Source organism: Periplaneta americana, chromosome 2 (genome assembly GCF_040183065.1).
Source record: "Periplaneta americana isolate PAMFEO1 chromosome 2, P.americana_PAMFEO1_priV1, whole genome shotgun sequence".
NCBI lineage: Eukaryota > Metazoa > Arthropoda > Insecta > Blattodea > Blattidae > Periplaneta > Periplaneta americana.
The window spans coordinates 100,988,168-101,001,377 of NC_091118.1; the positions used below are offsets into that span (position 1 = coordinate 100,988,168).

The 13,210-nt window shown below is 33.8% G+C and overlaps 1 long non-coding RNA gene across 1 annotated transcript; it reads right to left on the minus strand.

Moving 5' to 3' along the window:
* Positions 1–2,102: 2,102 nt before the first annotated feature.
* Positions 2,103–5,985, minus strand: LOC138694466 (uncharacterized). Its single transcript, XR_011330941.1, has 5 exons — positions 4,953–5,985; positions 4,602–4,852; positions 4,214–4,339; positions 3,770–3,967; positions 2,103–3,499 (listed from the first exon to the last, which is right to left on the minus strand). It is a non-coding gene; the product is annotated as an uncharacterized lncRNA (long non-coding RNA).
* Between the last annotated feature and the right edge of the window lie 7,225 nt (positions 5,986–13,210).

Genomic DNA, 13,210 nt, shown 5'->3' on the forward strand with positions numbered 1-13,210 from the left:
AATAATTTGCATGACTGTTATTGGTGTTGATTTTACATTACCAGTGATTATTTGAGCCGTTCAGAGCAGAAGTGGTATAAGTCAAAATTAGGTAATTAGGTTTAAAGTAAAAATTCTGTAAAATAGAGCGCAAAGTAGCAATTAATATATCCTTCGTGCTATTCACTGACTACTAATAGTTTAAATAAATTCAATATTAACTGCTACTTTGCGTTGTATTTCACAGAATGTTTACTTTAACCCTCATTACCCATTTTTGACTTACACCACTTCTGCTCTGAAAATAAAATTTGGCCTACATTTTCTGAGTTAATTGGTTACAATTTTTTCAACAAAGTTGTGTATTCATTTGTTCTCACTACGTCATAATAACAGTAAGTGCATGTAAATTACGTATTATATAGGTAGGGTGAGTTAAAATAAAGCTTATGTGTGAAAACTGGAAATGTAATGTAAAATGCGGTAAACTTTCCATAAAAATTTAAACCATAATATTAGCACTATTAGCAACTCAAAATAATAATAATAATAATAAAAAAAGAAAAATAATGAACTTTATAAATCAATGTCTGTCAAATTAAGGTTTAAATCTTCCCTTTTTTTTATTTTTAAGTTTACCTCAGCGGCCGAATTTACCCCAATTTGCGGTATGGAAAATAGTTAATTTCTCAGGAAATAGGGAGAGGAGTTCACCACGCGATGTACCCTACGAGATATGCCCTACAATTTTGACTCTTCTCACAGGAAATATAGAGTTCCAATGGTTTATAAATATATTTAGGAATGAATTGAATTAACCGTCCACGTACGAACAATTATATTATTTCAAACCATGATACGTGATCAGGGCCATGATTCAGTTGTAAGGAGCAGAAGGAATTACGTTTATTCTCAGCTTCTGAAACTTGTAGATTAACTGCGTGTGAAATTCTTCCAGGATTCTAAAGTAGAATTAGTAAGAACCATACACACTTATTGTATAGCATAAAAATATAAAATAAATTACGCAAAACCCGTTTTCTGATGTGTTATCATATGTCGTGTGAACACTTTTAACTTGCCTGCCGCTAGAGGGCTATTGTCGCCCCAGCTGTCAAATGTTGGCATATATTATACGTATGAGTTGGAGAACTCAAACTTGCTCAATCAAGGGAAATAATAATAATAATAAAAAAAGAAAAATAATGAACTTTATAAATCAATGTCTGTCAAATTAAGGTTTAAATCTTCCCTTTTTTTTTATTTTTAAGTTTACCTCAGCGGCCGAGTTTACCCCAATTTGCGGTATGGAAAATAGTTAATTTCTCAGGAAATAGGGAGAGGAGTTCACCACGCGATGTACCCTACGAGATATGCCCTACAATTTTGACTCTTCTCACAGGAAATATAGAGTTCCAATGGTTTATAAATATATTTAGGAATGAATTGAATTAACCGTCCACGTACGAACAATTATATTATTTCAAACCATGATACGTGATCAGGGCCATGATTCAGTTGTAAGGAGCAGAAGGAATTACGTTTATTCTCAGCTTCTGAAACTTGTAGATTAACTGCGTGTGAAATTCTTCCAGGATTCTAAAGAAGAATTAGTAAGAACCATACACACTTATTGTATAGCATAAAAATATAAAATAAATTACGCAAAACCCGTTTTCTGATGTGTTATCATATGTCGTGTGAACAGTTTTAACTTGCCTGCCGCTAGAGGGCTATTGTCGCCCCAGCTGTCAAATGTTGGCATATATTATACGTATGAGTTGGAGAACTCAAACTTGCTCAATCAAGGGAAACTTTACTAATAAAACACAATCCCAAGTTATTTCAAAATGAATAGTATATAAGTTAACTTTAACAGATGATGTTAAGAAATGTGATACTTCTCCAGACATTTTAAAAATCATTAGAAACGATAAATGATCTGGTCAGTGAGTGACTGTATACAGTATTTTTTATAGATGGATCCTGTTTACCAAGCCATAGATGTAGTGGTGTTGTAGTACAATACCAGTATATTCCCTTTTACAGGGAATTATATTTAAACACTTGTTTGCCCCATTTTAACCGTGACAACGCTTTTTAGTTTTTTAAACTTTCTGGTTATTGTACTGTGTTTGTGTTTAGTGAAAGATTTTAGATAAGGGCGCAAATAGCCATAGTAGCTGACGCGCCCTTTTTAAACGCCACTAACTAACTAACTAACTTCAAACACTGACTAATTTTGATAGTGAAAATTCAGATACACTTTTAAGCTTACAAAATCTCCAGTATCAACTTCATAAATCTGAGAAGGCTGTCATACTATCATATTCAAAATCAGATATTCTTGCTGCAGTATTGGACGTAACAGCATGAAATCTCAATATTTTACAGTATTTTAATATTTTAAGCAAAATGGTCGAATTACATCGACGACTGGTACTTCCGTGGATCCATGAACTTTATGGAGTGGGAGGTAATGAGGTAGTTGAAAGGTAGCAAAATTACTGTAAGGTTATCTATACCTGCATCTTACCACACTGTTAAAAGAATAACAAGATCAGAACATGACAATGTGGTAACAAAAATCGGAATGATTCTAAAGCAAATGAAAAAATTGCAATAGGCCATCCGGCATCCGCTCCACGATGGAGGAAAATCCTCAGAAGAAACCAACTAATCAGACCAAATGGGGGATCCAAACTACCCTCGAGTGCAGCTCTGAATTTGCAGGCCAACGAGTCTACCGACTAAGCTACATTGGTGGCTCCACTAAAAATATGAAGTACATGGCACTCAGATTATTAAATTGACAAACCTAAACAATTATTCATCAGTTAAGCTATAAAATATAATACATAGCAAGCAAGTTAATTCAATTTAAAAGTATAAACAATTCAATCAGTTGAAATATACAGAAATTGATAATAAATATCATGCAAATTACTTCACATTACAAGCATAAACAATTCATCACTTGTGGTATACAGCCTACTATTTAATTTATAGCACATACAATTCATCAGTTAAGCTATAGGCCTACAGTCTACTATTGAATTTACAGCATATATTATTCATCAATTAAGCGAAACAAAAATATAGTACAATACATAGTAAAAATAATACACCTAATTTAATAACTGAACTTCTATGAAAATCTACAGTGGCAGTACTCATATTATCACAGGCCATGATTGTCTCAAATATTTACAAAGAACTGATATTTCAGAATCTCCCCATGCCATTTCTGAAATCTCAATGAAGATATGGATCATTGTCTTGACTGTTTAACTTTACACAGCTTTCAATCATCTGGTTAAATATTGGAGTGCAAGATAACAAATGATATCAACTGCTGAACACTTGGTATCAATCAACCAACAACTTCATTAGATTAAAGGGGGAAAAAAAACTGAAAGAATTAATTGTATATAGACACAACACATAAGACAAGGCCGCTTCAGAACAGTAATTGGCAAGGCTCTGTTGTTTTAGGATTCTTATGTAGATTCAGTTTCACCTGAAAGAAAAAAGTAGCATCTATAAGTATGCCTAATTATGAGAAATAAGAGAAACGGTTGCAATAGTAGTAGTAGTAGTAGTAGTAGTAGTAGTAGTAGTAGTAGTAGTAGTAGTAGTAGTAGTAGTAGTAGTAATGATAATAATAATAATAATAATAATAACTGCAAAGTATGGAAATTAATATTGAAATATAATATCAAAAGGTGATTTCACACCATCAACTGTTATCATTTAGTACAACAAATCTATTATATTCAGTTGCAATCACCAGTAGCTGTTCTTTCCTCCATTTTGTTGTTGGCTGATTTTTCACAAGTCTGCTATGATATGCAGCACTATCCATGACAATAACGCATTGCCCTAATGTTCTCAAGTCAACAACTGTGTTTGCACCCACTTCTCAACTACAGGGCACTATGGTAGTCCTGACTTTTCTTTCAATTGCATGAAAAAATTAAATCAGCACCTGCAATAAAAATTATACCTGGGCATATAATTACGTCACATGAATTCACAGCATTTAAATAAAGAAAATAAAACATAACATAACATAACATAACATAACATAACATAACATAACATGACATGAGATCCTCTTTAGTGAAAGGCTTTCCCACGTTTTTATTTAGTCACCAATTTTTATATTTTTGTACCCTGATTAAAAAAATTACTCTTGCCAAATTTATGTAAAATATAAATCAATATAACTTACCGAGTATAAATCCACCTTTCGTTCCGGCATCTAATCTTCCACCCTCATTTGTTGGTCTATGAATAACACCATTCATGTCACTGGAAACTTCACCTGGTTTATTTCATGAATAAGTGGGTGATCCTACTTAAAAAAACAGAGAGAGAAAAGCAATTCACATTGACACTCTAAGAGACACAAAAATTTTTAAGACAGGAAAACCGTTTAAGAATTTTATAACTAACCTCTAGTTATAATATGAAACTATTAATTGCAAAACATGTTGTTCCCACCTGAATTCATTACTAGTAGCCTATATTAATTGCAATTTCATATTCCACATAAGTGTTAACCTATTTGTTAGTAAAAAATTCAATCACTCAATGTCTCACAATACATTGAAATTTACCATTCATAAAAATCCAAGTCTCATCCAAGAATACTACGGGTTTAGGGTTCTCACGCTCCACATTTCTTATATATTCTCTTAAAAACGAATAACATCACTTTCTCGTACATGTGTATAAGGATCCCCTTTGCTCCATAGAAATTTCATCTCTTTCAAAATTTTTTTCACCGATGATAAGGATACTCTAAATAAATATGTTTCATAATCATCATTCATATGTTCCAGAACTTTTGCTGCTGTTAGTACTTCCCCTGTAACAGTAAATGAAAATTATGCCATATTTTTATACATATGACTAATATCAGAATTACATTGCATAAATCAACACAATAATTCCTGTAACTTCCCTACCTTTATGTAACTTGTCATAAATAAATCTCGCAATTGCATCTTTCGTAAAATCATCAGCATCAGTCACTGGATGTTTACGTAGTCTATGTTTTCCTGGTGTCACAAGTGGGGTCCCCTTCTGTGAATTTATCACATTCGTGGCTGTAGTAAAGCCAAGCTGTAATAACAAACAATAACATAACACTTCTAAAAATTGTTATATCATAAAATTCATGCATGATACCAACATTTGCAGCTATATGAATAGAAAATGATCAACATGTTAGGTTGGATCTACGATAGGTTTAAGTAGGCTAATATTTAGGTAATTCTCCAGAAAAGCTACATCAAAGAAGGCATAATTTTATTTTGTTTAATTGATTTCTGTGATATTTACATAGTGATGAACACGTGGTTTTAGTGCACAGCCACAAATACTTTCAGCACAAAAATCCTTTGACACTTACCTGTATATTCTAATGCATTGTTGTAGTCCCTCCCTCAAACTTGTTACTAATTACCAATATAACATGCGAGAGGTCCATGACGAAGAGAAATGGTTAGTTTCCCAGTAGTGCGTCCTCGTCCTCTCGAGTGTTATATCTTAACAAGTACTTTGGGTGGGGTAGCTTTTCTGAAGAAACACCATATTTAATATTACTTAGACCAGTCATGAATAAATTATTCAGCCAGAGTCAACGTTCCTATGCTTTATAGAGTATGTTATATAGTTATTATATAAAACTGAATTATTTTTAAGCACCATAACAGGCCAACATTCATGTAATATTTGCTGCAATATCAAGTTAATAATTACAATATGACTTGTATTTTCTTCGGCCGATGTGGCATGTAAATTGTGATCTGAACGGTTAATTTAATACTAAAAGAGAAAACTGGAAATTTACTTTCGTGCTGTTTGATTATTTGTTCGTCTAATTTGTAAATGTATTTAAGCTATCACCTACTGCAGTATTACAGTATCTTAAATGTATTTAGTTTGGCAATATGAAAATCACTGACTTGATTAAACATCTAGGCCTAACTTAAAAATTTGTTTTATTTGACCACAATCATGAAATTATTAGTGCAAACTCCTAAAACTTAATACCACTTTGAAATGTATGCTTAAGAATACTTACTCCTAATAATTGTCCTATTCTGGTTGTAATTGCTGTCTCCGTTCGCATAATTCCTTCTTCATTAACTTCTTTCTTCAACTCATTATACACGTGAACTACAGATTTCTGAAGCGTACTCTGAATGCCACACATTTTCTTCCTTGGAGGAGTCACTGCAACACTATTTCATTTTTTTGACATAGTAATAAAAATCTAAACACGAAAGAAATGCATTAAAATTTGAAATAATATTTCTATCCATTACCCACGTGCATTATCACGCCCAAGTATATTATACTTATTCGTACTTATCCGACTATTCTTGAATTATAACCACAACGCAACACATAAAATAACTATTATGTATTAATATTAATACTAATATTAATTAATTATTAATAAGTTCGAATTTCACTATCTTCCAGTAACCGGCTGAGAAATCTAGTACAATTTTAATTTCATGGAACTCCAGTACCGGCAAATATTGTCGATATTTGCCTCAGCTGCCAACATACCAGTTACAAAATCACTACCATTTATAGTATTTGTCAGTATCGAAATTCGAAACGAAGTTGGCAAAAGAAAATTCAACCTTCAAACTAGAAAATCACCATAATCCACTAGCATTTGTAGTAATGGGGAAAAAATGGTTAGGTTTCACCCTTAGGGTATCAAGTTACCTGGTCTTCCCTTATAAACACGGAACATAAATATGAAATACGCGGGGAAAGGTGTACCAACGCAATAAATTTCACTACATTTTCAGTAACTTCATTGCCAACGTAATAAAAATGTTACTATATTTTCCGGATAACCAACGAGTTAGAAAGAGAAGGCTATAGAGTGGCCATGTTGTCCTGTACAGCGCTCTTTGCGGTGCCACCGCGAAACACGGCAGATCTGAGCTAAGCGCCCACCTTTGTAAAAATTCGTCTGCTTACAATGTTGTATAACGGAGGTAAGAAGTACAAAAATACGAAGGAAAAACATGCCTGTTGTGTGTGCTGCGTATAATTGCAATGTCGAAAGGAAAAAGACAACTGATATATCATATTTAATGTAAATTTTATGAAGTTAAGTCCATAGCTTTGTTAATTAGCAGCATTTTTTTTCATTTGCATAAATGTGTAACAACGCCCGGCATAAACAAAATAAATGGTTCACTGGTAATGTACTTAACCTAAATACGGATAAAACCAATACAATTCCGTTTCAGACCCAGTGAAAAACAAATAGCTATACAATATTAAAACTATTTCGACACCGGCATCCTTTATTTCTGCTCCTTCTGTCCTTACTGCTTATACAAGAAGACGATGAGCTGTAGCTTATAAGAAGTAGGCCTATTTCGAAGACAAACGATTAATCAAATAAATGGTTCACTAGTAATGAAGTTAAACTAAATACGGATAAAACCGCTACAATTCCGTTTCAAACCTAGTAATAGCAATCAAATATTAAAATTGTATTTCGACACTCGCATCCAAAATAACGCAAAACTCTGGGGTAGCTCGTATTGTTATTAGTATTTTGACTGGGAGGACATGAAAGAACATAATTGAGCACCCACGTGCAATAATGGGGTAAGTATGAATATATTTCGTAACTACTTACCCCATTATTGTACGTGGGTGCTCAATTATACACTAATAATTATCTGTGGTGCCACAGCCCTTGAAAGGCTCAGACAGACCAGCCGGCTGTTGACCTCACGTTCACATTTCGATAATAATTATACTTTACTGTAACAAAAAAACTGAAAGCGTGTTTTGTCATGTTTCACCCACGTTACAAGCTTGGAGGTAAAGGTTGTTTACTACAGACAGGACCTACTTTCATTCTATATCTTATGGTATAGTAAATAGTTTTGCAACGTGTAGAGACTGGGAAAACAATTTAATAAAATCATCCGAATCATACTCGTTCATTTTATAGGCAATCTTGCAGGTCGCATTTAAAAGAACCTAGGAATATTAACATTTTCTTCAGTATATTTGGTAGGACTTCTTGTCATACTACATGACAATTTTGCTTAGGTTATTCTTTTAAGCATTCCTTCTAGGAATAGCTCAAGTGTTTTAAATTTAGCGTACATAAGTTTAGATTAAGTTCCTAGCACGTATTTGACGAAATACTAGGTTTTTCCACTTCAGTTTAACTGATTTATGCAAACGAAATTTCGACAGCTGACGATTCTAATGTCAGTTATCACCACGCCCACTTTGTTTTGGGCGCATAAGTTCATTACCGACGGTCGTTCAATTTTCTTCAAACATGGCGGCGCAATGACCACTCTATATCTTTCTCTTTCTAACTCGTTGCGGATAACAATCCTGCAGTTAAAATCCGCTGGTAGTACAGAACAAAATATTTAACTTCCAGATTGCTAAACTGGAGTATACGAATCTGGAGCTTTAACAGGCGATCGTAGTACAGGCCCTAAGTATGACAGGGAATGAGCTAATGTTATACGTATACGTGTCTATTTGTTAAGAGATATGTGTAAACCGTGAAATCATATTTTACTACATATCATTTGAGGTCATGCCTTATTGGTGTTACTTACGATGTTCCAACCAATCTCGACTGCTGACTTGACATTGACTACTATTTATTTTAAGACTATATTTTTGTAATACGTTTTCTCATATAGCGTGAAAGACAACTTGAGTTAGCTTCCCCTGCTCAAAATTTCATGCTAAGCCACTGCCTCCAGTAACAATTCAGTCAGCAATACCAATATCACAGTCTAGTATATACAGTCACGAAGCTTAATACTTACTAAATATGCAAACATAAACAGTTGAAATATGCATCCATAGATAGTTGCTCACCACCAGGATCGCAACTATCGCCTCATCACAGAGACTTTCCCTAACAGACCATAAAATGTATTGTACTTTCGATATCGTGTTCTTTTGAAAAAATTAACACCTTCCTTCCACTATTGAAATATGAAAAATCATAAGGTTTATATATTATTTTCATAAAATATATATTAAATTCTATAAACTCACCTTCCTGGATCTTTCGGAAGAAGGATAACTCTAACCTGTTTTTCTTACAATCTATAGTACTACAAACGTCTCCTTGTCCCATATCATTATTCAAATTATTGTATTTTAGCCATTTACATTTATTACAACCGATAACGAACATCTGACAGTTTACATAGCTTTTCACAAAAATGCGAAATACGGCACAGTCAATGCTTTTTCGATCTAGACCGCCGTAATGTTTGTTCGGGTTTTCTATTTCAGTGTAAGGAGCTCAGTGAAATATTATATTATAACTTTATTGCTTATCATTGCTAAGCTTTATTTAGTGTAATGTGTCCATAAGTTCCGTTTACTTCTGTTGCATAATATGTTGCAGAAATAATTACAAAACTATGTTATTTTAATGTGAAGAGAATTTTACATGTTAACATAATCTGTTTGCATCAACATTTCAAGTTTAGAATGGAAGCTATTTTGAGGTTTAATAAAAAAGAATTTATATTGTGATTTCAGTTTAGCACATCTACATTCCTTAATTTTAGACAAAACATTTACCATACCATTGCTATGAAATTAGTGTACGTACAATTGTGTTACTTCGTCTCTCAGGTAGTAGATAAATACAATAATTCAGTACTCAATTGTAGTATAAAAATACAGACAAATTGAATGTCCGGGGTATCATATATGACATTATGCTTAATATTATAATGTATGATTGCGAATTTAGGAATATAAGTTAAATATAGTAAACATAACCTATAATTTTCATATGAATGGCAAGGCATTAGACAGAAAGGGGCAACTGGTACAGTAAACATAATCTATAATTTCAACATATCTAAATATCCGTGCGGTGCAATTGAAAATTATTGAATCGTGCATAAATGAATGTACAAGAATTTCGTAATATTTAATCGAAATAAAGGCAGGTATTACACATACGAACAACGTAATTTTCACACAATAAATAATATTACATCTTAAAATCCTTGAAAAAGTTATGTATAATAGATTAGTTCGGTTTTTAGATTGCAATGGTGCACTATCTAATGCTCAATTTGGGTTTCAAAAAGGCAAAGGAATTAATAACGCCATATTCACTTTCACGGAATTTATTCTAAATTCAAAAGACAACAAGAATCAAACAGTTGGGCTATTCCTGGACCTGAGCAAAGCATTTGACACAGTTGACCATAAGATACTGATCCAGAAACTACAATGGTTTGGCATAAGGTGGTTAGCTAAAAGTTGGTTTGTTTCTTACCTAAGTGCAAGGCAACAATTTGTTGAAATAGGCTCAATGAAATCATATCCCACTATCATGAAATGCGGGGTGCCCCAGGGTTCCATACTTGGCCCAATTCTATTTCTCCTATATATAAACGACCTTCCCTCAAGGATAACGCAAACTAAAACCGTTCTCTTTGCAGATTACACTAATATTGTTTTCAATGCTCTTGATAAAAATAATTTACAGGAGAAAATAAATGAAACCTCAAGACAACTAGAACAGTGGTTAGCTAGCAGTTGACTAAAACTGAATGTCAGTAAAACCGTTTTTATGTATTTCAGTCAGAAACAACTACATGACTCCATTGAAATACTACTTAATAATACTGGAATAAAGGATGTCGATTGTACAAAATTTTTAGGGATATGGATTGATTCCAACCTCACGTGGGAAAGTCATATTCAATTCTTAACTGATAAACTAAGTCGTTTGTGTTATGCTTTCCGTGTCCTAACCAATATAACTCCCAAGGAACTACTTAGAGCGGTTTACTTTGGCTATGTTCACTCTGTATTATCATATGGGATAATTATCTGGTGGTCGTCATCAAAACTTGCACAAGTGTTTAGACTGCAAAAGAGAATATTGAAAATTATAAAGAAAGTACCTATTCGCTCAGATAGTAAAAAAATATTCAAAGAGTTTGATATTTTGCCCCTACCCTGTATTTACATTCTTGAAACAGTCTGTTTCATCCACCAAAATTATGATAGTTTTAAAATAAACTCTGATTATCACAGCTACAGCACAAGAACATGCAATAATTTACATTTTAATCATCATAGGTTATCCAAGAGTCTCAATAGCTTATCACATACAGGGATAAGACTTTACAACAAACTCCCTGTTGAAACTAAAGCCCTTAACTATGCCAGATTTAAAAAGTCAGTGAAACATATTTTACTTTTCCACATGCCTTTTACTGTCAATGAGTATCTTAGTTTAGCACTCCAAATTTAGCTTACAGTAGTTAGTATCTCCTTTTGTGTTTACTGCTCTTCTTTTCTGTCTGATTCATGTCTGGGGTGAGACTGCCCAAGAAGATAAGGAAACCAAGAACTTTGTACAAATAATGGTCTGAAGAAAACTGTGGAGAATTGATTTCATTACAGAATGTGTTGATTGTATATTATTTGTATATTATTGTAGACATCTTGTATGTCGGAATAACATGTATGTAACCGCATATTTATTATGTATTCACTCTGACGATGCCATGAAATCATTGTATTTCCTAAGGCTAATAAATATCTATCTATCTATCTATCTATCTATCTATCTATCTATCTATCTATCTATCTATCTATCTATCTATCTATCTATCTATCTATCTATCTATCTATCTATCTATCTATCTATCTATCTATCTATCTGTCTATCTATCTGTCTGTCTGTCTGTCTGTCTGTCTGTCTGTCTGTCTGTCTGTCTGTCTGTCTGTCTGTCTGTCTGTCTGTCTGTCTGTCTGTCTGTCTGTCTGTCTGTCTGTCTGTCTGTCTGTCTGTCTGTCTGTCTGTCTGTCTGTCTGTCTGTCTGTCTGTCTGTCTGTCTGTCTGTCTGTCTGTCTGTCTGTCTGTCTGTCTGTCTGTCTGTCTGTCTGTCTGTCTGTCTGTCTGTCTGTCTGTCTGTCTGTCTGTCTGTCTGTCAAGTGCATTATGTCTGAAGTGTCTCATAATCATTGTTTTAAATTTTATTAATGGAAGTACACTACATTTTAGAGAAACATATGTTACTGTTTATGCATTCCAACTAATTTATATGGTTGAAACGCCGCCCTTCGTGATCGGGATAAGCGAGTTACATGGTCTGCCTTACGGCCTGTATTAGATCACGATGGCTGTGGCACAGTCTATTGTTCCTAGTACTCACAGCGCTCCAAGCGGCTAGCAACTATAGCGAGATTTGCAAAAAATCACCCCACGCTTCGTGACTGTATATAGGAGACTGTGCCAATATCCTCAAAATTATAGCTTGACTCCACTACAACTCAAGTTGCTTCCCTGACGGAAACACATCTCAAAACAGCTGCGAATCTGGAATTGGGAGTCTTTTCCAGGACTAAAAATGTATATGCAAAACATTTCTTTGTGAAACCTTTCAATTAAATCATATTTTGTATTAAAATTTAATATTCAATACAATCAGAATTCTACTGTCTAAGTGACTACAAGCTCATTTTAAATATGATCGGTGTTGATACAAATTTTGTATCCAGACCAGTCAAATGATCCTTCAGAGATCGAAACCTACTACGCGCATGCGTATGAAAATGAAAAACTTGTCTGGATTATGCCGAAGATCGAAGTACAGAGTACGAAATTACCTTTTCTTGACCTATCTTGTAAAAGTGGGTGAATCCAAAATTTTCTATTTCTTCGATTTCGGCAATTACGTAACCGCGTGTATAGATAAATAAATAGCAAGTGTCTGTTTCTTTCCCTTTCATTCTGAGAAGACTGCAATCGGCGCGACTGGTGGCATGAACATAAATGTCACACCAAGAGAAGCGCTACCGAAGTCTACTGGTGGCGTGGCCTTCGTGTGAAGGAAGTCTTAACTCACCATAGCCTCAGATTAAGCCATCTGCGCATGCGTAGCAGTCCAGAATTTTCAGTTCCGCTCTTAATCGAGATCCAATGTTGAAACAGCAAATTGGGAGTTCAGAAATCAGTTCAAGTCTTGTTGGAAAGCATGTTGAGATACTGTGCATGAGCAGAGTTTTCAGAATCGATTCTGAACTAGCAGGAAGAAACTTGTTAACAGCTGTTGACAGAATCAAGAGGACTATATATATTATAGTCCTCTTGGACAGAAGGAAAAAAAGAATAGATAAATTTGAATTAAGAATTTTGTTCCATCTGAAACAT